Source organism: Canis aureus, chromosome 37, assembly GCF_053574225.1.
Source record: "Canis aureus isolate CA01 chromosome 37, VMU_Caureus_v.1.0, whole genome shotgun sequence".
In the NCBI taxonomy this organism is placed as follows: Eukaryota; Metazoa; Chordata; class Mammalia; order Carnivora; family Canidae; genus Canis; species Canis aureus.
In genome coordinates, this window is record NC_135647.1 from 6,683,145 (window position 1) to 6,710,010 (window position 26,866).

The 26,866-nt window shown below is 40.9% G+C and overlaps 1 long non-coding RNA gene and 1 pseudogene across 1 annotated transcript; one reads left to right on the forward strand and one right to left on the reverse strand.

The window, feature by feature from the left end:
- Positions 1–237: 237 nt before the first annotated feature.
- On the forward strand, positions 238–26,034 carry LOC144306855 (uncharacterized). The gene is made up of 3 exons (XR_013373918.1): positions 238–368; positions 24,499–24,555; positions 25,887–26,034. It is a non-coding gene; the product is annotated as an uncharacterized LOC144306855 (long non-coding RNA).
- On the reverse strand, positions 13,430–20,069 carry LOC144306437 (large ribosomal subunit protein uL18-like; annotated as a pseudogene).
- Positions 26,035–26,866: the final 832 nt, after the last annotated feature.

The window sequence follows — 26,866 nt, forward strand, 5'->3', positions numbered from 1 at the left end:
TTGCACCCTACCTGTGATGGTTTCCTCAGCTTTACTGACCACCCATCCCACAGCCTCACTTTTCAAAAGCCCTTGATGCTTTTCTTTTTCTGTGTTCTAGAAACCAAGTCCTCAGTGGTGTTCTGAGACTGGGATTTTACTAAAACAAACAGTAATACTTACTGTAGACAGTGGTGTTTGGGAGTAACTGCTGTTGGCTTTTATGACCTCATGTATCTATCTCTGTCCCTGAGAGGAGCTGAAGACAAGGAGATGGGTATGGAGGGGGCAGAAAGCCCCAAGCTGCTTACGTGTTTGCTCTTCGGAGCCCCAAACAGGGAATTGTAGGATCAAGGCAGAGAGGAGCCCTGGTTTCTAAGAGCGTGCAGGTAAAAGCTGGAAGTAAAAAAAAACAGGTCATGTGGGCAGGAGAGAAGGAGCTGCTTTGGAGCTCAAGTGGCTCTGAGCAGGTGTGTGAGCAGGTGGGTGTGGGCAAGAAGCCTACAGACAGTGGTGTTGACACCTCAGCTCTCCCATTCCTTCCACCACCCTCGTACACTTTCACACATGATCCTCCATTCCCTCTCCTTCACTCACCCAGTGGAAACTACGAAAGCATGTGTCTGGAACACTCTGAGACAGTCTCTGTCTAAGTGTCTGCTCTACTGGCCCTACCAGCAAAAGCCAGGGTACTGGGCTCTGACATCAGACTGCACAGTTCTGAATCTCAGCTTTGTCACTTATTTACTGAGTGGCCTTCCTTAACCTTCTGTCTCCATTTCATGACTCATCTGTAAATTGGCCAGAACAGCCCACTGGGTTGTTGTGAGAATTAAAAGTGACAATAGAATAGCTTAGCATAGTATCCCTCTATGCTAATATTGAATAGTATATCTAATTAGTCTCTCATAGTAATAGTAAGCTCTCAAAAAACACTAATCTTATTTTACTCATAATTGTCATTACTACACATGTCGATACTTTACATGCACTCTTTTCTTTAAAAAATATTTATTTTATTTATTTTAGAGAGAGAGTTTGGGGGGGTAGTGGGAGTAAGGGAAAGGGGGATAGAATCTTGAGCAGGCTCCATGCCCACCCAACACAGAGCCTGCTGCAGGGCTCGATCCCATGACTCTGAGATCATGACCTAAGCTGAAACCAAGAGTCAGAAACTTAACCAACTAAGCCACCCAGGCACCCCAACATGCACTATCTCTAATCCTCTCAACAACACAGGAAGGGGTAGAATGTCTGAGAAATTCTAGAAGTTGGTGACAAAGCATCATCTCTCAGATTGCTTCTCCTACCAAAAGAATGATCCAAAAACCTATGGTTGCACAACTTAGCCCCATTTCAAAGTGAGAAAATATGGCTATGGTATACAGAGCTCTCTTAACCTTCCCTTCGTGTTTTTCCTTGCTCTTCCTTGAAACTTCACTCCCAGTCAACATGGGAGAGGCAAGATGATCATTTATCCCAATGTTGTTTGGTGGGAATAGGGGAAAAGAGTGCCTCCTCCTTCTTGAATGGTAGGATAAGGGGAGCACAGAGAAGCAGGTGAGAGGGGGCAGGGTGCCATGGTCCCTCTGTGCAGATTTGGAGCTCTACTGCTTTCTGAAAAAAAAATCCATTTACATCTGGTTAGATTTTAGAACATTAATATTATGCTGTGCTAAACTTTAGGTGCATAGTGGATATAACAGGATTTCATGTGCTAGTCCTGGGACATAATCATTATGCAAAACTATTTGAATTAGAAACAAGTTGTCTCAAAGCTCCAAAAAATAGTCTTAGCAATGAGCCATTAGGACATAAATGGTATAATTTGCGAACCCCCTGTATGATTTTTTAAGTCAACCTTAGTCATTTCCTTCCTAAGAATTTGTAGCAAATCGTCACAATAGAATCAATGATAGATAAGCCTTAGTAACAATCTGCTTTGACCTTATAGAACTGCAAAGCTGTGACCCTCAAAGGGAGGCAGGTGTTCTCTTAGCACCTTTAAATTTCTTCCATAATCTTTGCGCATTGTATCACTGTCATTAGAGGAGAGGTTTCAACTCTCCACGAATATGGAAACGAGAGAAGAAAGGAGAAAAGTCAGGAGGGAAGGGGACAGAGAGGAAGAAAAGAATGAATGGATGAAGTGGCAGAGGATGGGGAAAAAACAGGGAGTATGGGAAGAAAGGAAGGAAGGAAGGAAGGAAGGAAGGAAGGAAGGAAGGAAGGAAGGAAGGAAAGAAGGAAGGAAGAAGGAAGGAGGGAGGGAGGGAGGGAGGGAAGGAAGGAAGGAAGGAAGGAAGAGCCATGAATGTGGTTCTCTCTCTAAAATAGCAGAGTTTATTTGCCCATCTATTAGCTGGATTTAAAAGTTCCAACTCTAAGGTTCTATGAATTATTGAATACCTATTAGTGGACTTAGTACTCTGATCGTTACTGGAGGAAAGGGATAGTGAGGAGAATTTAGCAAATAGACATTAGTCACAAAAGTTATCCTAAGGAGCTTACAATTTAATTGGGGAATTAAAGTTAACACATGAAACAATCAAAGGACAGTCCATCCTAGCACATAATGAGGCTCTAAATTACTTGTTACAGATGAAATTGTGAGGTCAGAGGGGAGAAACAGTAGTATGAACCAGAAGAATCAGTAAGATTTCTATGAGATTCGAGACTTGGGCTGTTGCCTGGAAGGATCATGAGAAAGAGCAATAATTGCAATGAAGACAGAGGCTGAGATGAGTCTGTTTGTGGATCATGGAGGCCAATTTGGCTTGGGAGAGAAACTGGCAGGGTGAGGCCAAATCAGCAATGGCCTTGGAAGTCGGCCTAAGGAATTTTAACACAGGATGTGGTAGCAAATAGAAGCAGGCTGGGAGGTTTTTGAGCAGGACTCCTTCCCCATTATTTCTCTTCCTCTTCCCAGTGGATGAGGTGATTTGTGTTGGCCAGAATGACCCTGTGGGTGGTGAACTTCCGAGAATGTGGCAGATGAAAGTGGTGGTGGCATCACCAGGCATCGCATTCTGGTTTCCAGATGGTGATAAATCTAGGCCAGGAAGCGCCACTATTTCCCCAAGTTCTGTGACTTCACAGAAGTTGCAGGAAATGGGGTGGAGATGGGAATAGAGAGCTTTTCTCCACTGCCTCAGAGGGTGGTATTTTACAAGATGCATATGGCACTGGCTTAGATCTGAGATGGTTTCCACATGTGTGCCACTTCTCGTGATAGATAAGAAACAAATCAAAGCAGTATCCTCTTGGCAAAATAGCTCAATGTTGGGTGATACTACCTTCCATCTTTCTAGATCATCAAGATTTTGCATAGATAGAAAAGTTGTCTCTGAAGACAAACGCAAAACACACTTGATGGATTACATAATAATGACTATCCATGAAAACAAATTCACCACCAAAATTGAGCAATCATTATAACATCCTGATTATCTCGGAATAACTGTTTGAAGCCATTGTGATATTCATAAAGTATTGGAGCTTTCACAAAATGAAAACATGCCATAAAGTAAATACCCTTCAACGTTTATGCAAACTACTCAATTTGAATAAAATAAATGTTAATTAAGTTTACATATGCAGATTAATTCTAACTAGCCATGTTTTCATACTTAGTTATTAACCACAGTTTTCTTTTTATGTCTTATTGAAATTAGCCCTATTATTTACAAAATATTAACAAAAGAATGCTTTAAATATCTATGCATTAAATATGAAACATTACCCAAATACGATAAAATGACATATTTAAAAACAATAAGAAATAATTTTGTGGAACATATTTTATGTTAATTTTATATTTTATTTGAGATCAGAGAAACCATATATATTTGTGTCTATCTACATTGTTTGTATTATATATTATATATCTGTAGCCCTACTACATTTGTCTATATCTCCAGCAGACTGAATTTTAGGATGATTTCTTATGTGAACAATAAAAGAGATCTTCTAGCAGTGAATACGGCTGGCAAAAAAAAAAAAATGTTTTGGGGAAGATACTGAGAAGCAAGTTTGATAATTTGTTTTATATGCCAATGAATAATCATAACAGTTTTAATTAATGTACCTCCTACAGCCTAAATACATGTCAAATCACATTTTCAACAAACTAAAGTAAGGGTCATTGCTTACAAAATCCATTTTGCAGGTAGAAAAAACTGATTGCAAGAATAAATGACTTGTTTGAAGACAGACCATTAGTAACAGATAAAATCAAATCTTCACTTTAACCTCAGAGTACGTCTCATTAACCTCAGGTATATATACCCACATTGGACAGGATCTTACTCAGCCCAGAGAAGGGCTCACAAAACAAAAACAAAGGATTTTTGGATAAGTCTCCTTAGCATTTGCTGCCTCTTCTAATTCAGGCAGGAAATTAAACCACTGGTTCTCAAACATGGTTAATCATTAAAATCACCCACGAGGCTTAAAAATATGCAATAGTCAGGACCCACACCAGAGCTAATAAAATAAAATCTCTGGAGGTGGAGTCTTTTGAGACTTCTTTTTCCAGAAAAATAACATGTGTTTATTAATGAACTGCCTAACACACTTGTATATTGCTTTTTATTTCCTGTTTGGAAATGTCCTGATCTTCATAATCCTCTTTTTTTTTGTCATTTCTATTTTCTATATTTTCTGTGCCCCTAGTCTTTTAAAAATATCCCCCCCAAAGGATTTTGATAATCTTGAAGGTTTGGAAGGCAGATAGTATTAGAAGATCTCAAGAACATTCGGTTTTAGAATGAAAAAATTAAAGGGAAATAATTTGGGCTGAAGGTGTCTTACTCATCATCTTGGCAGCATTTCTACAGATGGTTGTCAGGGCAAGAAGATTCGTGAACAAAACAACACAAAGGGAAATATATACAGAGAGGAGACCTGTCTTAGCCAGGAGTAAAAAGACTCAACTACACTAGTTCAATAATCAAGTCTCACTCTGAAAACTGTTTTAATTCTCTAAATGGTAGGTAGCCTTGAATGGAAAAAAAAGGCTCTCTACAGGGAAGAATGGCCATCAATGAAACTTCTTTTATCCTCTTTGCTGCACACAGTTCTATTAACCAGTGTTACAACAAGATTCATCCAAAAACTGAATACACTGAAACAAAACAAAACTAAAAACTTACTATTCCTCTGGAATGCTTGGTAGAGAAATTTAGTTAATCCAGCATTGTGAGACACTGTGATTAGGACGTTTACCATTTCATATAATGTTTTTAGCAGTAAACATCTCCTGAATATAATCCTTTATGATAAACCAAAGAGCATGGTGGATGGTCAGCCATAACTTTAGTTGTCATTGTGCAATTCTTTAGACACAAGTGCACCCACACGAAATTAGCATGACATAACTAAACAAGAATGTCTGTGTTCTATCTACCTTTTCATCACCACAACTTGCAAGAAGACAGTCGACAGGAAGAAGGCATCATGCATGGGTGCATGGGTGCACACATATTCATGTAAGCTATTGGGTGGCTTAAACAATAAACATTTATTTCTCACAGTTCTGGAGGCAGATGTCCAAGATTAAGGCTTTGGCAGATCTGAAGTCTGGTGGGAGCACTGTTCCTGGTTTGCAAATAGCAGTTTTCTGGTTTGTTATTACCACAGGACTGAGAGAGAGAAAGCAAGTGCCAGTCTCTTCCTATAAGAACATTAATATGGGGTCTCCATCCTCATGACCTCATTTAAACATAATTACTTTCCAAACTCACTAGTACCTCCATTGTGGATTAGTTTCAACATTTGCATTTTATGCATCTATTGAGATTATCCTAGAATTGTTATCCTTTATTTTGCTAGTGTGGTATATCATGTTGATTGATTTGCAGATATTGAACCATCCTTGCATCCCTGGAATAAATCCAACTTAATCACGGTGTATAATCCTTCTAATGTATTGTTGAATTTGGTTGGCTAATATTTTGTTAAGGATTTTTATATCTATGTTTCTCAAGGATATTGCCTGTGATTTTCTCTTATTATGGTGTTCTTGTCTGGTTTTGGTATCCATGTAATGCTGGCCTCATAAAATGAGTTTGGGAGCATTCCTACTGCTTCAGTTTTTTAGAAGAGTTTCAGAAGGATAGGTATGAGTCTTCTTTGAAGGTTTGGAAGAATTCACTAGTGAAGTGTCTTGGTCCTGGACTTTTGTTGGGAGTATATTGATTACTGATTCAGTCTCCTTACTAGCAATTAGTCTATTTAGATTTTCTATTTCCTCATGATTCAGTCTTGGAAAACTGTGTGTTTCTAGGAATTTATCTATTTATTTTAGGTTGTTCAATTTGTTGGCCTATAATTTTTCATAGGTCTCTTATGATCTTTTGTGCTTCTATAGTATCAGCTATAATTTCTCTTCTTTCATTTCTGATTTTATTCAAGCCCTCTCTCTTAGTGAGTCTGGCAAAGGTTTTCCAATTTTGTTTATCTTCTCAAAGAACTAGCTCTTAGTTTCATTGATCTTTTTAACTATCTTTTTAGTCTCTATTTCTACTCTGATCTTTATTATTTCCTTCCTTCTACTAGCATGGGCATTCATTTATTTTTCTTTTTCAAATTCCTTTAGGTGTAAAATTAGATTGTTTCTTTGAGATTTCTCCTATTCCTTGAAGTAGGCCTGTATCACTATGAACTTCCCTCACCTCATAGATTTGGTATGTTATATTTCCATTTTCATTTGTCTCAAGGTTTTGTTGTAGTTGTTGTTTTTCTCCTTTGATTTCTTGGTTGCCGTATTGATTACTTAGTAGCCTGTTGTTTAATCTCCACATATTCATGATTTTTCCAGTTTTCTTCTTATGATTGATTTATAGTTTCATACCTCTGTGGTCAGAGAAGATGCTTGATATGATTTCAGTCTTCTCAAATTTACTGAGACTTGTTTTGTAGCCTAGTATATGATCTATCCAGGAGAACATTCCAAATGCATTTGAGAAGAATATATATTCTGCTGCTTTGGATGGAATGTTTTAAATGTTTCCATTGAGTCCACCTGGTCTAATGTGTCATTTAAGGCTGATATTTCCTTATTGATTTCCTATTTGAATGATCTATACATTAATGTAAGTGGAGTATTAAAGTCTCTTACTATTATTGTATTGCTATTCATTTTTCCCATTAGTTCTGATAATATTTGGTTAATAGGCCCCTATGTTGGATAAAAAAAAGCATTTACAAATGTTATATCTTCTTGTTGAATTAACACCTTTTTGTTATGTAATGCCTATCCTTGTCTTTTGTTATAGCCTTTGTTTTAAAGTCTATTTTCGGGACACATGAGTGGCTCAGTGGTTAAATGTCTGTCTTTAGCTCAGGGTGTGATCCTGGGGTTCTGGGGTCAAGTCCCACATTCAGCACCCTGAAGGGAGCCTGCTTCTCCCTCTGCCTACGTCTCTGCCTCTCTGTGTGTGTTTTTCAGGATAAATAAATAAAATATATATTTTTTTAAGTCTATTTTGTTTGATGTAAGTTTAACTACCCCAGCTTTCTTTTGGTTTCCGATTACATGAAACATCTTTTTCCATCCCTTCACTCTCAGCCTTCCATTCACATTCATGATGTGAATCTCTTATAGACAAAATATCGATAGGTCTAGTATTTTTTATCTATTTAGCCACTCTAACACTTTGATTGGAGAATTTAGTCCATTTACATGTAAAATAATTATTGATAAGTACGTACTTATTGCCATTTTGTTAGTTGTTTTCTGGCTATTTTGTAGCTCTACTGTGTTCCTTTTTTCATCTCTTGCTTCCTTTCCTCGTGGTTTGATGACTTTCTGTAGTATTATGTTTAGGTTTCTTTCTCATTACCTTTTGTGTATCTATTATAAGTTTTGGCTTTGTGGTTACCATGAAGCTCACATATAACAGTCTCTCTCTATATATATATTACTAATTACTTATCTCTGTTTCATCAAGCTTTCCCTCCACCCTGAGGTTTTTGTTTCTGTTTGTTTAAATATTTTATTTATTTACTCACAAGAGACACAGAGAGAGAGAGGCAGAGACACAGGCAGAGGGAGAAGCAGGCTCCATGCAGGGAGCCCGATGTGGGACTTGATCCCAGGTCTCCAGGATCAGGCCCCGGGCTGAAGGCGGCACCAAACCACCAAGCCACCCAGGTTGCCCCCACCCTGAGGTTTTATCTTACTCTTTCATTTGGAATGTATTCCTTTGTTTCCTCATTTTGCTTGACTCTCTGTATTTATTTGTATGTAGTAGCCAAAACAGCTATCTTTCCTAGTCTTAAAGGGATGGCCCTGTATAGATGATGAGCCTTATCATTTAACCTTGCCTTAGTTCTTGATTGTCTCTCATATTGTCTCTCCAATTGTTTCAGACTTACAGGGCACAGAAACACAATCCCCCATGGCCACCAGACTCTTGAGATCAAGAAGCATCTCATGTGTGGGCTATATGTGCCTGATGGCTGTGGAAAGGGGGGCTGCTTGCCCACTACCTCCAGGAGGCTGGGCAGCAGTGCAGGGGGGAGCACTCACCCACCACTTCCAATGGGGCCCATGAGCAGGTGCTAGCAAATTAGAGTCAGAGTGCCCACTAGCACAAGCATTAGCAAGGTAGAGAGAGAATATAAAAGTGATGCCTGAGGCACCTGGGTGGTGCAGTTAGTTAAGCATCTGCCTTCAGCTCTGGTCATGATCCCAGGCCCCTGGGATCAGGCTCCCTGCTCAGTGGGGAACCTGCTTCTCCCTTTGCCTCTGCCATTCATTCCTCTCACTTGTGCTCCTGGCTCTCTCTATCTCTCTGTTAAATAAATAAATACAATCTAAAATAAAATAAATTAAAATTAAAGTGGTACCTGCCAGCCAGCCATCCTGAAGAGAGTTCCAACAGGCTTTTGCTCCTCTGGTAGATGCTTTAAGATTAGTAATGAATCTCCTTCACATATGGTCTGGAGTCTTTTCAAACTGCTTTTTTGCACTGGATCCTAGGACAAATGAGTCTGTATGCATGTATGCTAATAGTGGACTCATCATTTCCTATGTTCCATGGTTCTCTTGGATATAAGCCAAACTGATTTTCAAAGCCAGACTTTGGGGGTTTGTCTCTTTAGTGCATGTCCTAAGGGTTGGGGTTGCTTGCTGTGGGGCACAAACCCCTCACTCTTCAAGGGGGAGTTCTGTATTTGTAAGACTTCTCTGATGGTAGATTACCACACTAGGGGCTAGGTTTTTTGTAAAACTGTATCTCTGCGTCTCCTACTGGCCCTTTTATCCTTTGTTGTGGAGTAGTTGTTCAAGTAGTTCTCAGGTTCTTTTTAGAAGAAAATGTACATATGCAGCTATAGATTTGTTGTGTCCAAGGGAGGAAGTGAGTTGAGAATCTTCCTATGTACTATCTTGAACTGCCTCCTCCACTGAATATTGGAGGGACATAAACTTGCAATCCATAACAATCATGTAGTCTTTTGCTGTCCAACAAGATAGCCATTGGCCACAAGTGGTAACTGAGCCCTCATCCAAGTTGAGATGTGATGTGAGTATAAAAGACACACTAGATTTCAAAGATTTAGTAAGAACATAAAGCAAAACAACTATTGAAACTACCTCATGAAAATTTTTATATTGTTACGTGTTAAAATAACATTTTGAGTATATATAGTTAAAAATCATTACAATTTGTTTTGTTAATTTCTTTTTACATTTATTTTAATGTAGCTACTAGAAAATTTAAAATTCCTTCTGAGGCCACACTTATGAACTGCATTACATTTCTGTTAAATAGAAGTGCTCTAGCCTGGTGGTTCCCAAATGAGAGTGGTTTTGGCCACCCTCAAGGGACACTGGCAATGTCTGGAGACATTTTTGTCACCACTGAGGGTATAGGTGCTATTGACATCTACTTAATAGAGGCCTGGGATGCTGCTCAACATCTTATAACTCACAGGACAACCTCCCCGCATAACAAAGAATTACCCATCCAAAATATCTAATGTCATGGTTGACAAACCCTGATCTAGAAAAATCAATTAATAGAATATAAAAGCAGTTTAAAGTGAACAAACATCTACAAATCTATACTTATATGATGGAATATTTATGATATAGTAATCTACAACCAGTAAACTACCATTTGCAATATAAAGGGCCTGAGGCCAGAAGTATCCTAACTCTAGAGAACAAACAGATGGTCACTAGAGGGAAGGTGGATGGGGGATGGGTGAAATAGGTGAAGGGTATTAAGAGCACACTTATCTTGATGACTGCTGGGTAAAATATGAAATTGTTGAATCACTATATTGTACACCTGAAACTATTATAACACTGTACGTTAACTACACTGAAATTAAAATAAAATTTAAAAACTTAAAAATTAAATAAATTAATTAAAAGAGGGCGTGCTAAGGCCAGAAACAATCTATGCATGTGGCATGAGATAAAAGAACAGACCAGCTCACATTAGTCCTTCCAACCTCTGATTGTCCTATGTCAGGACATTTAGTTAGGAAGACCTGGAGAGTGCTCTCATGACCCATAATAGATGGTTTGAAGCTTATGGCATATACTCACGGGTATGAATGTTCACAACAAATAAGCATAACAGATCTCATTAGGTCCCATGCTGAAGACCACGGTACTTATCATTCAGATGAGTTGGAACCTTCCATAATAAGGATTTTAGATTTCAAAATGAGCAAAGTTATTAGATAAGTGGTTCATCCTAGTGAAATTTATTCTTGCCTCAAAGTGCCATGTGTTTTTGAGAAGTTAAGAAATGGACTGAAATCGGTCCTAACCCTGTAACATTCTGGACCTGCTTTTCTTTCGGAGGTTGCCTGATTTCTACTGGTTTCCTTGCCATGCATTATTTTTCTTACTCCAATGCAATAAAGAGTTCCAATTATTTCAGCCTTTCGCTTGTTTGGATTTCACGGAGCAGGTGAACTCATACTTGGATGTGAGGCATGACACATTAGAAGCTGCAGGATCAAAGGGTTTGGGGACTTTGGCTAAGGATTTGGAACCCCTGCTTCTCTATTTCCATCTTTCTGCAAGAGAAAAGCCCGGGTCTTATCACTATAGTTCTTCACAAATAAATGCAGGAAAAGTAGTTTCCTTCCTTAGTCACCGGAGATGGGAATGTACTCTGCTCCTTTCCCATGCCACACGTTTCATCCGAAAACTCTACTTTGATCATCCAGACCTACAGGCCCTGCTCACCTTAACCTCTCCTTCTCATGGCGCAACTGTTGCTCTGAGACTTAGATAAATGCAGTTTTCTCATTTATACATTAGCATTGCTATTTCCAGGCCAACTAGGGTCATTTCCTAAATGGGCCAAAAGTGGTGTTTGCTTAAATTCACAATCTTCAAAAATTTAGGCAAAAACAAGGTTCTACTTGGAAGCAAAAAATACATTGGTTAGTGATTAGGTGAAATAAAATGATCTTGTTATAGAAACCACTTAAGGAAGACGAGGATTGGTCTGCAAATACTGAGCTCCACCATTAAACCGCAGGAAGAAAAAAAGGAAACCACATCACTTTACATAACTTTCGTACCTCGTATAACCTCCTGGGCCCTCCCTCTTTAGCCAGATTCATGATCTGCCTTTAAAGCATGATACTTTGCTGGAGGAAAACATGTCTAGGAAAAGATCCTGTGCTTGGATAAAAATAAACACAACTAGTTTATATTCTAGGTGATGTGCAACAATGTTGAACAGCAGACAGAGCACCAGATTGAGCTGGAATGTGTCCCGAATACTCCAGTTCTCCTTCTGGGTACATGGCAGCATGGTGTCTTCCCATCCTTTTGAATACAGACAGAGCCATGCGAAATGATTCTGGTCACTTCTGGTCAGTTTTGAGAGGAAGCAAGAGTGGCAGCCTGGATCTGTATGGATCTTTGAGTGACTTGGCTAACCAGACTCCTCCTGAAGACTCAACTCTGGACATGTAGCCTGAGATGTTAAGTCACAGAGATCTGGGGGGGTTGTTGCTCTGGCATTCCCTAGGCTCTTCGGACTGACAAACACGTCAACTTGGTGTCTAGTTGCTTTTACCTTCTGTGCCTTTTCTAAACATTGCTTACTTCTTCCCAACCTCACCCAGGGGAGGGAATTTAATAAACACACCTCAAAATCATAATGACAAAGAGGAAAATACACATAAAGCACAGAGAGTAGTAACAGGGAAGAGAATGATCATCTGACAAAAACCATTTCTGCTACAACAGTGTGTGTGTAAAAAAAAAAACAAAACTGTGTGTGTGTGTTGGAGGGGTTGGTTTTTACAGTGCTGTTTCATCATGTTACATAATGGTGATTATGCAAAGTGATTGCTCCACTTTTTATTCATGCCAATTCAACAATGTTGGGTTTTTTTAAAAAAAAGATGTTATTTATTTAATTATGAGAGAAACAGAGAGAGAGGCAGAGACATAGGCAGAGGGAGAAGCATCTGCTCAACCACTGAGCCACCTAGATGCCCTGCCAATTCAACAGTGTTACCACAGAATAGTTTTGCTTTTTTACCACAGAATAATTTTTAATGACCAATTTTTCCATGCCCTGATTTTGGCGGCAGCCAGTGTTCCATTATTTTTGATGCCTGTGGTCCTTCGCTGACTCTGTTAGAATGGAGACTCACAGCTTGGGGAACACCTGCAGGGGCTGAGCCCCTCTTCCAGGGGCTGTCTTCCATGCTCCCACTGTGTACTGACCACAAGTATGCAAGCCTGAAGACTGAATATTAATCCAAGGGGAAATCCAAAGGGTTGTGGCAATGGCTTAGCAGGGAATTCCTGCAGCCACCAGGGCATGTGTTGCACACATGACTACCGCCGGCCGGGGCAAACGCTCTACCCCAGCGGACTATCAATAACTTGGAAGGTTGGTTGTTTTTCTTTTTTGTTTCCACTTAATTTGCAATTATATCAAAGTGAAATGTGTACATGACTTTAAGAAAATCAAGCAATTCTTAAACAATTGAGAAAAAAAAGCACAGCCCTCCAGTCTGTCCCTACCAACCCCTGATTTCCATTCCTCGAATATCCACTTTAAAATCTATTCACTATTTTGTCTTCCTGTTTCTGAATAACCTGCTTCTGCTGTATTGCTTGATTTTCCAGATTTATGTAGATGTCTTGATTCCCCTGACAGAACACCAAAACTCCGCATTTGCAGGAACATCTTCCTACAGACACACACGCGCGCACACACACACAATATCAATTAGTTTTTACTGTGTAACCAAGGACTCCGAAACATATTGGCCTGTGGATCAGCAGTTGAACCAAGTTGAACTTGGCTGGGCTGGACAATCCTTCTGGACTTGGCTGAGCTCATTCATGCAGCTGTGGTCGGTTATGGGGTTGGCTGGGGGGAGGGGGCTGGCTGGTCTAAGTGGTCTCAGCTGGGGTGGCTCTTTCACACTCCATGGATTCTCTCATCCTCTAGCAGACTGTGCTGGGCTTGCTCACACACGGGAGGGTCAGAGTTCGATGGTGCAAAGTGAGAGCACAGGAAGCTTCTTGAGGGCCCAGCTCAGAACTGGCTTTCTGGTGCTCCCGCTGCATTCTCACAGAAGGCTGGTTGGGTTTGAGGGAAGGACAAACAAACTCTATCTCTTGACAGGAGATGCTATGCTTTGTGAAAGAACAGGGAGAAGAGTGTTGTGGCCACTCCTACAATCCAGCCCAGTGAATAACATGTATACACGCGTCTTCAGTCCTCCTCACCACCGTCGTCTTTATAGAGCCACCAGCATGTCCTATAGCACCCACCGGAGTGAAGTCAGTATTCAGTATTTGCCCTATTGTAGTGATTGACACCCACGTATGACTAGAGCTCATCCTGGCCTAGGATTATATTTTCTTTTACATACACAGATTTCTGCTCCAATCCTCCGAGCAAATAATTGTCTTGTTTTGAATTGTGTGCTGTGTTTTTCAAATTCAGCTCCAGGGAAGCTCTCTGCAGTAAGCATGCACTTCCTAAGGACCAATGCAACAGATGAATTGCCAGTTGCTTCCCCCACGGCCTTGGATTCATCCCTTCTGAGCCCTCTGTCCTTCTGTTCCAAGCCGAGCTGGGTGTTCTTTGGGCCTGTTACATAGTAATCACTCTGAGGTTCTCTCCGCTTTCTTCTGTAGAGTGCCCTGTTGCTTGGCTAAGAGCATCTGCTTTCTGAGTTTCCTCCTCATCTTGGAGGAACATAACTTCTAGTAGATTCCTGAAAAACAGTGCATGGGAGGCAACTTTTTGAGTCTTCAAATGGCCGAAGAGCAATGCTGTTGCACTTGCAGACTTGTTTGCTCACTTGGAAACTTAATGGGGGAAACCACTTTCTCCAGAGCTGTTCAGGCACTGCTCTTCTACTTTCCAGTATTACTTTTAAGACCACTGAGATCATTCTGAAGCCTGATCCTTTGTCCATCATCAGGTATTCTTCTCTAGAAGTTTCTTGAAGAATCACCTGTGTTACTGGACTTCTGAAAAAACATAGTGCTGTCTGTATCTCATTGGGGGTCTTCTTCCATTCCTGCACTAGGCTTGTTGACTCTGGGTCCAGTAGCTTCCATCTCATTCTGGGACACCTTTTGGGTATCCTTTATAGAGACTCTTATTTTCTCATTTTTCTCTTACTTTAAAACTATTTGTTTTATTTTATTTTTTTAAAAGATTTTATTTACTTATTCGTGAGAGACACAGAGAGAGGCAGAGAGAGAGAGGCAGAGACAGGAGAAGCAGGCTCCATGCAAGGAGCCCGATATGGGACTCGATCCCAGGACTCCAGGATCACGCCCTGAGCTGAAGGCAGACGCTCAACCACTGAGCCACCCAGGTGCCCTCTTAGGCTTCACCCTATAGTCTGGATTCTTCCATATAGTAGTATGAGTTTTCTTGTTTGGAGTTTATGTCGTTCTCCACAGAGCAAGAGAATTGTTTCTTGTAAGCATCATCTTTCTTCCATTCCATTAGGTAATACATGTCCTCTGCCGTGATCTGACCTATGGTATACCTTCAGTGGACTTCTGCATTGAATTCCTTGCTTTCTGAATCATAACCAGGGAGTCATGTGGTCTTGTGAGGGCCTCCAAAACTGTATCTAGCGGTAGTTCTGTCAAAGGCCTGCATTCAAATAGTAGGTGAAACACCAGCTTGACAAGGACAATCCTCCTTGTGATTACCTCTGGTCACCCCCACTTGGCCTTCATAGATCTTGTCTCTGTCAAACCTACTGAGAAGCCTACAGGCCAGCAGTAGGTCAGTATAATATGGGGCAGCATGCTTTGTCAGGCTTTCCATACTTTGGAAGCTCATGAGCATTCACCGCACAGGCTATCATATCCCCTTCCATGTAAACATGAGCAATCTGACAAATAACTTCTCTGTCAGTTACTCGAACTGTTTTGGGGAAATTGTACTTATTTTTGTCCTGGGTTAATAAATGTTTCTGAGCATAATAATCCATTTTATCCTCTTGTTTTCTCCTAGGTTTCACTTGGTATTGCTCAAAGTAGAGTATCTACTTTTAATAAGGACCCATGTCCACAGCTTGCCATAGACCTCTTTTTCTGGAGGTTTTTAAACTTATTTCTCTACATTTCTAATTTAATATTTTATTTAGCCTATTATATTTTTAAATACTGAGAGCTCTTTAAATCTGTTGGATGTTCCTTTTTAAGGGCATTTGGTTCTTTGGTTTAGTGGATACAATATTCTCTCTTATTTCTCTGAGGGTTCGTTTGTTTGTTTGCCTGTTTATTCTTTACATTGTCCCCTGGTCCCTTCATGGTCTCTTCCCTCTGTGATGCTTATTAATTTTGAACTTTGCCTTTTATGATATTTCCATCAAATATATGTTATTCCTTGGATGTTGTAAAAAGCTAATGGCAGTCCAGAGAGTATGGGTAGGATTTGCAACTGATGGGATCCAGGAGGTGGGTCCCCTTCCCATAGTATCTGCATGGGTTTTCTATTGCAGCAGCAGCAAATGACCACAAACTTGGTTCTTTCAAACAACACATTTTATTTATCTTACAGTTCTGGAGAGGTCAGAAGTTTGGTACAGTCTCGCTGGGCTAAAACTAGGGTGTTGGGAGGGCTGCATTCCTTTCTGGAGCCTCTCAGGAAGGATCCATTTTCTTCCTTTTCCCAGCTTCTAGAAGCCACCCATACTCTTTGAGTTTGGGCTCCCTTCCTCCGTCTTCAGAGCTATCAACATTGGGTCAGCTTCTTTCACGTCACATCCCTCTGACCTGTTCTCTCTCTTCTGCTTTTTCAGAACCCTGGTGATTATGTTGGGTCCACCTAGATGACCTGGGACACTCTCCCTATGTCAGGGGCAGCTGATTAGCATAATCTTCATTCCACTGCCGTGTAATTCTGCTTTGCCCTGTACTCTAATACATGCACGGGTTTCAGGGATTGGGACATGGACTAACTATTCTGCTTATCACAGTTACCACAGTATCTGTAGATACTTTCTCTTGGGTCGACCAGTTTACCCAAAACAAAGTCTCCTTTCTCCTGTCAGTGCATTTGCTGGCCTGGCTGCCAGCAGTCTAGGAGCAAGAGTACAATGGTGCTGGTGGTGTCACTGCTAGGTTTGCAGATGCTGCCGCCCTCCCCCGCCCCCTTCCGCTTAGTCTCCATGGCTGTCATATGTCACAGATGCCCTCAGTCATTCCCAGTGGTCCCTAGTCCAGGATCTTCTTGCTCAACCTCTTTTGAGAATACACCTTCTGTCTTATACGAGGTAGGGCAGGGATGCTGTAGGAGATCCTCGGTGGAACTACCACTTCAACAGACTTCCAACCACTCCTCCTGGTTCCAGTCCTGCATACACCCCTTTGGAAGCAGCTGGTGCCACTGCTGCTGACACTATAGACTTCTGTGGCTCTGTTAATCCTGCTTTTTGGCTTCACTTCTCATGGGCTCTTGCCATTCATCTTTCTCTTGCCCTCCTAAGTCACTTATTGCCTATCCATCTGCTCCCCGGCTTTCAAAATATTGCTATTTCCCCTTTTGTCCTCAAAGTCCTTATTGATGTGTGCTTTTTTTCCTTTTCCTTTCTCTTCCTGTCATCTTAATGGGAGTTTGAGAGGGATTGGAGGTAAAGTCATTTTTTTTTTTAAATCTTCCATGTTTCCCTGGAAGTCCCTATGGTTTGTTTTTTAGGAGCATTAAGTAATTGTGAAACCAATTATACTCTTTGTGTTCTGCATGACAGTCAGTTTCTGGTAGTTTTCATTAAACACCAGTGACAAGAGTTCAGAAATTTTTGTATTCCCTCTGAAGGAAAAGGAAAAAAAAAAATAATGCAGAGAAGGTGGCAATTACCACGTAGCAATCTCAAAATAGGAATGTCAAAACAGCCTTCTCTGCCTGGGCCAGATTGGTACTCAATAGGGCATTTATATGGATTGCATGAGGCCTTCAATGCACTCCCAGGATTGTGCAGGTCCGAGCTTTCACCCCAGCATCTGAGCACAGGCTCAAGCCTATTGAGTTGGTGCTGAATAAATACTTGGTGAATTCATTAGTTGTTTTTCTGAGTCCAAGCTGGGAAAGCAAACTTCCTATTCTCAACATCTGAAATGAAACGTGAAAGTGCCACAATCGATCCTTTTCAATGAAGGTGAAATAACAAAATCCCCTGGAATCGTCAAATAGAACTTTGCTATCTTACGTCCTAGTGATGCTATTAGAAGTAGATCAGATAAATTATGTCTACAAGATGTGGATTTGATCACCTTCTCGTCCTCTTACATTAATACAGCATCGCTCTCCACCCCTGAAAGCATGAGATTTCATTACTTGTTGGACTCTTGCCTGATAACTTCTGTCCCAGGAATGAAAGCTTGGCCAAATACAATTTTGACAAAGTGTGTGGATGGGGTGGGAACATCACCCAGCTGGAGGCAGGCTGGTGGGTAGAATTCAGTTTCTTTCCCTTAGCACTATGGCTCTTTTCACAAGTACGTGCTGCTTCTTTGGGTGCCAGCAGTTGGTTCCATGTGAATGTCTGTGAGAGGTGTTGGGAGCTAGCACTGGGTTACCAGGGGCCTTCAGGCATCTAGCACTTTTCTCAGACCAATGGCCAATAGAGCTACTTAGAAGGCTCCAAATGAGGTCATCCGCTGCTCTCAGAAGACTTCTCCTAGCCCTGGGTAATGTCTCCATTGTATTGAGGTTTGTTGACACCTAAGAGCAGCACCTGCATCCAGCAGCACTGTGACACAAAGACTCAGGTTGTGTTAGCAAGGTCTACTTCTGCTCAGAAATGCTACTAATTAGCTTGTTAACACATGACATCCTCACACACACACCTCAGTGCAAAGAACAACCAGTTCAACCCAGGCATAAAAAGCTGACAACAAAAGTGAGAAAGAGTGAATGGTGATGATACATTTTGCTCCTACAGAGTACAAAAAATAATTATCATCATTTGATAAATTGTATATAGTATTGCTTTGTTGTGCCATATTTATGATTCCAAACAGTTGGGTCGCATCTGGAATGCTGGTGACTGAGAAAACAGAAGGGGAGGGAAAAATATATTTTTAATCTGTTCTGCAAAGATATGAAAGGAATGGAAGGGATACTCCACTAGCTTTGTGACCTTGGGCACAATCTTGCATCTCCTAAGACCTCAAATTTTCTCATTTATAAATGAGGGGACTGGATTACTTATATATTGAGCTAAGAGGTTTCTTTCAATGTTAAAACCTGAGATTCTAAGCTGGGCCACTTTACCTAAAGCGCCAAGGAGGAGAACCTGTGAAAAAGCACATCTCCCATTACATCAGGATTTGTTATAGCCAAGTCTGATTTAGCACCGTTCACATACAGGTGTCATAAATTTATAATAAGCAAGAAATACACTGAAAGGTTGAGTAGAAAGCGGCAACACATTGTTTTTTTTTTTAAATAGCAATATTATTGTTTGAAGAGCTCTGTGCTTTGGGACATTGCCATCTACCAAAGAACATGTTGGTCATATTTTCTGTTTTCTTTTTTTAAAGATTTATTTGAGAGGAGGGGGTGGGGCAGAGGGAGAGAGAGAGTCTGAAGCAGACTCCTCACCGAGTGCAGAGCACAATGCAGGGCTTTATCTCACAACCCCAAGATCATGACCTGAGCCAAAACCAAGAGGTAGTTGCTCAACCCACTGAGTCACCAAGGTGCCCCTCATATTTATTTTTTCATTTCATTATCCCAACTACAACGTTGTAAACTGTCACTGTGACTAGCCCACCTGTCAGCTCAAGACTTGGAGATTTCTAAACCCCATAGAAAGACATCGGTATGGCCTGACACTGCTCTTCTCAGCACACATGTCATCTTATTCCTCATTCTCTCAAGCAAAACCCACTTCTTAGACTCAGGGAGACACACAACATGAAGGAATGTTTCTTTACAAACATTCTGAAAGCTAAAGTTCTCTTTTGTGGGTGGTAGGTGAAAGCTCAATGTTTGGTTACCCACAACCTTATGGCAGAGATGAATATTCCATTCCACTTCCCCCAACTTTTCCATGGCACAATGAATATTCCTGATGGTAGAGGAATAAGTGGGCTGACACGACTGTGCTGAGACAACTGGCCTAGGAGCCTCAAGGGGAGTTCAAAGCCTAATCATGTTGTTAGCCAAGTAGGTGGGTGGTTTGGGGTGAATCACTTTCCCTTCTGGATGTCAGTTTCTCTACCAGAATGTAATGCCCATGTCACTGCATTATTGGCAAGGATTTCCTTGGGTGGTTTGCTCTGTGGAATAATGATGCCAGACTAGAATTTTCTTTTTTGCTTTCTTCTTTCAAATTCCTGGCAATAGCTCAAATAAAGAGAGGTATTATTACTAAAATTTCATTTTAATGTGTTAGTTGCCATAAACAAAATTATCTGTAGTTGAGGAATGAAGGTACCATGTGATCAAATTCTACATCTCCTATGCTTTGAAGTTAGCTACTGATAGTCTGAAAAGCCAGGACACATTACATTCGAGCTTCCATAACACGTTGTGGTTTTTGTCTTGTTCCTGCTTCAGTTCTCTGATACTCCTTGCCCTTCCAGAGTATTTGAACTGCATTATGGGCACAGTCTCTGCTCTCAACAAGAAGGAAATATGACCATTAGTGAACAATTTTGATCTTCCTCCTCTCCCCTTTAATGATTTGTAAGATATTCTTTTTTAAAGATTTTATCTATTTATTCATAAGAGGCATACAAAGAGAGGCAGAGATAGAGGCAGAGGGAGAAGCAGTCTCCCTGAGGGGAGCCTGATGCAGAACTCGATCCCAGGATTCTGGGAACATGACCTAAGTCAAAGGCAGACAGACACTCAACCGCTAAGCCACCCAGGTACCCCTGTAAATTATTCTTATCCAGGCAGAGTATCAGTTTGGTTCTTGCGTGAGGGATCCTTGTAAATCTCCACACTCTGTCCTATCCTATGACTATATTCACTTGGGATTAGGTTTGGCCAAGAACAATGAAACACTAAATCATGAAGACCCACACAAGACAGAAGCCTTATTTCTCATGTCTAAGAAGTCTGGAGATAGGCAGTCTAGAAATGCGTCTTCAGAAAGTCATCACAGACTCAGGCTCTTTGTATCTCACTACACAGCTGTTTTTAGCATTAGAGATTACACCTCAGTGTAAGATGGTTGCTCAAGTTTCACTCATTACCTTGGCATCCCTCTCAGTGGGAAGGAGAAAGGGCCCCAAAGGGGGAGACTTCTTACTTCAAAAGCCAGTTCTGGAAGTTATATGTGGCATTTCTGTTTACATCTCATTGACGGGAACTCAGTCACATGGCCACACAGAGATGCAAAGAAGCCTAGGAAAACCTAATCTCCATTCTAGGCAGTCATGGGAGAGGCTGGGTCTGACCCACTCACAAATCCTGAAGAATGCTCCCGCTATCAAATATTAATGAGCTCTTTCTCTAGAAATGCTACAAGGTTAAATAGGAAATACAATCAAGAAGAACAATCCAAAGAGGAGATAAGACAGACAAAGGGTAGCCTCAAGATACAATACAATAATGTCTTGGCACACCCATGCAGAATATATTAACCTAGCAGAGTGATGTAAGGTGGATGGTTGCGAGTTAACTAGAAAAGTTTTCATGGAGACATTTCATCCAAAGTCAAAAAGATGGGAAGGATATAGTTTGGTAAGATAATGAGACAGGCTACCTCAGGAATGAGCAGAGATACTCTTTGGCAAAATGCAGAGTAGATATTCTCCTCACTGACCTTCACTTCTAACGTCTACATATACTCTCCCTCCGTCTTGACACCATTCTCCTCCTGTGAACATGTTCCCTCTATCTCTCTCTCATAAACACACACACACACACACACACACACATACACACACACTAATGTTTTCATGAACCATAATTTAAGAAAAAACCCACTGTGCTAAACTAACTCTTACTTATGTAAGTCTTAAGTTGCTATCTATCCCAGGAGTATTGTGCAAATTTATTTAAAATTAAAGTTCCTAGAATTGAGTGTTGCCTCAATTCTAGTCAACAAGTGCCTTAGAGACTACTTCTTACAGAACCCTATGAGGATATTTCTGCCCTCAAAGAGATCATACTCTGGTAGATGGAGAGCCATGCACATACCTTCCAAGAAAAGCATAGAATATGTTCTTTTAGCTTTTTTTTTTTTTAGGGAGAGAGAGAGTGCACATGTGTGTGAGCAGTAGGAGAGGGTCAGAGGGGGAGAGAGAATCCTAAGCAGACTCCATACTCAGCACAGAGCCTAATACAGGGCTTGATCTCAGGACTCTAAGATCATGATCTGATCCGAAGAGTCTGATGCTCAACTGACTGAGTCACCCAGGCACCCCTGATCTTTTATCTTTTTAAAATATTGTGAGCACCCTGAGAAAACAGAACTCAAACCCAGCTGAGAGGAGGATGGTGAGAAATGGGAAATACTTAGTAGGTAGATTAGACTGGATTAAAAGAGGACATGCCAGGTGGAAGGAACAACCTGAGAAGAGCATTGAGGTGGATGAGGCAAGAAGCCCATGGGATGGAACAAAAGGTATCAGCGAGAGCATAATGAGACATGCAGCTGAACAAGTCCTTTGAGACCTTCTCAGGAAGGAAGTGGAAAGCGTAATATTGAACGAAATGGGCAATACAAGAAAGCTGGAGGAGAAAGTAGTCTGATCAGGACTATTCTATAAGAAGTGTCATCTGGAGGCAGCATATAGGCTGGAGGTCAGAGAGACAGGATCTAGGCAGCCAAACTTGGAGACGGGCTTACATCCAGACAAGAGGTAACAAAGACTTGAACAAAGTCCGTGGGAATTAAGACTGAATGTATCACTGATGGTGAAAATTAGGTTGAATCCTTGTGGGTAGGGAGCCTTTCCAGGCGCTTCCCAGGTAACATTATATTAGCCTCCGCCTTTCCCAATGATATAAGAGCCCCTAGAGCTCCAGCTTAGAGAGGCAGAGGGAGGGGAAGGCAGGGGAAACTAAGCAAACCAGAACATTTTCAGAGATGAGGGGGCCCTGGAGACCATCTACAACACAGCTAACCTTTTTTTTTTTTTTTTTTTACAGATTGAAAAAAAAAGGTTTTGGGATGTTAGAGGTGCCAAAAAGAGATGTGTGTCTGGCATTATTAGTGTCTTAGCAGGAGAAATAGTTACTAACTATCCAAAATCACCATATGGAAAGTCATAAGAATGACAGACTGGGGGAAACATTTGCAAAACATATCACAGATACATGGCTAATCTCTGTAATAAAAAGCACCTAGATAACAGGAAGGAAGAGATTAAGCACGCAATAGAAAGTGGGCAAGGAACATGAACATACATTTTATACACACAAAACCCACTAAGGGTCCTGAAGCACCTGAAAAGGCAGCCAACTGTAATCAATATAAGAAAGATACATGTTTAAACTGTACAGAGGACCACTTCTCACCTCCCAGACACAAACTTGGGACAAACAGGACTGGAAAGCCGGGGAGAAATGGACGATCATGTTTTGCTGATGAAGCTGCAAGATGATACAGCTCACAGCATTGTGGTATCTACTGAAATTACTCGTACACTCATTCATCCTTTGACCCAGTAAACCTATCTTTGGGTATTTACTCCACATATAACCTGCGCATGCATAAATAACAGAAAGAGAGAGAGAGAGAGAGAGAGACATGCATGCATACATGGGGTTACTAATTGCAGCAGTATTTGTAACAGTGAAAGGCTGAAAGCAATGTAACTGCCAGCCTAAGGAATCGGTTCCATAAACAATGGAAGAGTTACACAGTGGAAGTCTATGCAGCTATAAAAAGGAGAAACATTCTTTTTTTTTAATTTTTATTTATTTATGATAGTCACAGAGAGAGAGAGAGAGAGAGGCAGAGACATAGGCAGAGGGAGAAGCAGGCTCCATGCACCGGGAGCCTGATGTGGGATTCGATCCCGGGTCTCCAGGATCGCACCCTGGGCCAAAGGCAGGCGCCAAACTGCTGTGCCACCCAGGGATCCCGAGAAACATTCTTAATGTCTCAATACAGAATAAGCTCCAGAGTCATGATGTAGACCACGTACAAAGTACATTATCTTTTGTGTTAAAAAGGGCAAAACCAACATATATATTTAGGATATATATTTGCATTTGTCCTTGCAAAAAAGAATACTGGAAAGATAAATAAGAAACTAATAAAAAAAAAAGTAGCTCTCTAGTGGAAGACGTAATGGAATACATGAGAATGGGAATCAAAAAGCTAGACAGCTTTAGATAATCTTTGTTATTTCATTTTAAGTTTTTAGCCATGAAGATTATAACAATTAAAAATTTCTTCAACTAAAAATTTCAACTGTGACAAATATTTAAATGAGACATTCATGGTATTGTTACAGCCAGGAAAGATTTGACCTAACCAGAGAGGTCAGGGAAGGCTTTCTGGAGGAAGTGGCTATTGAGATCTGAAGAATGAATAGGAGTCGGTGGGTTCAAAGAGCAGAAAAGAGCATTGTAATCAGAGAGGGACACCTGTTCAAAGGCCCTGTGGTGGGGAGATAGTGGTGCTTATGAAGAACTAAGAGCAAGCGGCATAGTAAGCAATCTGGGGAGCAAGGCTGGACCAGTAGGCTGGGCAGGGCAGACCATGTGGGACTTGTAGATTGTGCTGAGAAATGTTTTTCTATCCTAGGAGCAATGAAATGTTTAAAAGCTGGCAGGTAGGAGGAGGGCCAGGGAAGCCTGTAACTTGTTCAAGGGAATATTCATAGTCACTGAAGATTTAGAGGAAAGGTATGACGCGGTCACTGCATTTGTTCTTCGAAAGAACAGGCAAGTCCCACCCATCTCCCAGATGCTCCTCTAAAATTACACCCAATGCTTGCTAACAACATTCCACGTATTTCAATTATGACCCATCAGTCGCTATTTGCTAAAAACATTACACAAATTGCACAAAGGATAAAGTTGTATAGTCTAATTTACATTGGGAACTTATCTCCGTTTCTAGGCAACACCATTGCACTGGATAATGATGGCTCCGACCCTCAGAATCTTTCACAATCTGGTAAGTGGAATGAACACAATTTCTGTGTGTTAAGGCCGGTATCTCAACCTATTAGATCCAGCCTGGGAATAAAACCTATTTTTAATGCACCATTTGATAAGAACACTTAACCTCAGTATGTGTTGTAATTAGAGAGATAATTAGAACTTCACTAGAACCTTTTAAGACGAAGGATACATTTGAAATTCACCTAGAATGAAAATTGCATTATCTAAGACCAATCCAACTTATTTTTTCCTTCCACCTTTACCTTGCTTCCTCCCCCCACTCCAAAGATTTTGCAGTCTAAGGAGTGTGAAAAGATAAGAATTTTATAGGTAGTGCACATTACAGAAGGCTAATGGATTCCGTTGAAAACGGCTCTACAGTTATTTGAAAAGAAAAAAAAACTTAATTTTGAAAATGAGCTTCAGAGGGCGAGCATGAAGACGAAGTGTGAGTCATGTGTGCAGAGAGAGAAAAAACTGCTCTTGCATGAATCCACTCATAAAATGTTAATATATGCATAAGAAAATTGTGTTCCTTAATCTCTGAAGAAACACTTATCACTAAGAACCCTTTAATTCCTTTCCTGTGCTTGATTTATTAGCTTATGAAATTATGTTAATAACCTTCATGTTAATGGTTTGGGGGCTCAAATGACCTGATTTTAATAATGAAGTAATTTATGCAATAAATGCAATCAGCATCTATGAATCTCACTTAACAGAACATATTGGTGATTAGCCAATGCTAAAATAAGTGACTGTCAGCATGGGGCAATGCATGTGCTTCTGTAGAGAAAATAGATCTGGCTGATGGGTGCAGGGGTGGGGGCTACTCGGGCACATGATCTGAGCTGCAGCTCTTGGCTGCAAAAGCTGTGCCAGAGAGGTTGAGACTGAATTTGAAATTAATTCACGCACTGCGAAATGAGTCTGCTCCTTCAGTAACCATGCAGTAAATCTACATACGAGGGGTATCCATGACAAGGAACACGTGTATCTTTGTTGGCGTGGAGTGACTTCCTGGAAAGAAACTGGGGAGTACAGAAATGAGGGGTGAAGAAGCAGCCAGAAGCTTCCTGGGGGAGAGCAATGCAACGGGAGGGGAAGAGGTCCATTGGAGGAGGCCAACAGATGCCTAGGAGGAATGGAGGGTTTCCAATCCTGCCGCCATAAAATCCATGTCCTAGAATAACCTGATGCTACTGTTACTCAACTTTGGCTTTTCAGAATATTACACCAAGTTACCTTTTTGCTTTGCTTTGTTTTTTACATTTTTCCATTCCCTACAGATCTAAAGCCTATAATAGCTAATTGACACACCATTCTCTACTTTTCTTGACACAGAGACACATTTCAACCTCACTAGATAGATGAGACCGGTCTCCTGTCTTCCTTCAGAGACCCCCAGGGAATAAGCTTACATTTCTTTCTCTTCTTATTTAAATATTCCTTCAAGAATGCTGTCTCCCTCCCAGTGAAAACCTACTAAACCTCTGACTTCCTAGAAAGAAAGACAGGTGTGGTCATTGCCCTGCCTACCGACTATTTGCCTACTGACTATGCAAAACCCCAGCCCAGGTTGAGGAGAGCAGGTCCTTGCACAAAAGCTGTGTTTCCAGCAGCATCTAGATGCCACAGTAGAGTTCCCCGCATCCATGATCTTCACCCTTGACAATTATGTTCCACAAAATATTATTTTTCAATGTTCAAAAACACTCTGGAGCACTTGATAGAAGGTTCTAACTTCCTCTGAGTCCACCCCTGACTCCTTGTGGAACTGGTTGAGGCCCTTGACTCTAAGGGAGATTTATACTTGTTTTTTGTTTTGTTTCGTTTTGTTTTGAAGATTTTATTTATTCATGAGAGACACAGAGAGAGAAGCAGACACATAGGCAGAGGGAGAAGCAGGTTCTCTTTGGGGAGCCTGATGTGGGACTCCATCCCAAGACCCCAGGATCACGACCTGAACCAAAGGCAGATGCTCAACTGCTGAGCCACTCAGGTGCCCCTCTGTTTTTTTTTTTCTTTCTATATTTTAAAGAATGGGTTTTAATTTTATAAAATCATAAAATGCATAATTTTGGAAACTATAGATGGAACTTATCTTTCAAGAATAGAAATCTTTAGTAGAATTTTAATTCTTCACCCCCTGCTATACGTTGGCACTGTATCAGCTGTAGCAGAAATGAGAGACAACCTCATGTTTCACACGAAACAGAGCTCTCCTCTTCCTTTGGATTTGCACAGAGTTGATCATAGTTGCACCACACGGTAAAGCATGAAGTAAAATGCCTTTGAGAGGAGGCTTTATGTGCCATCTGCAA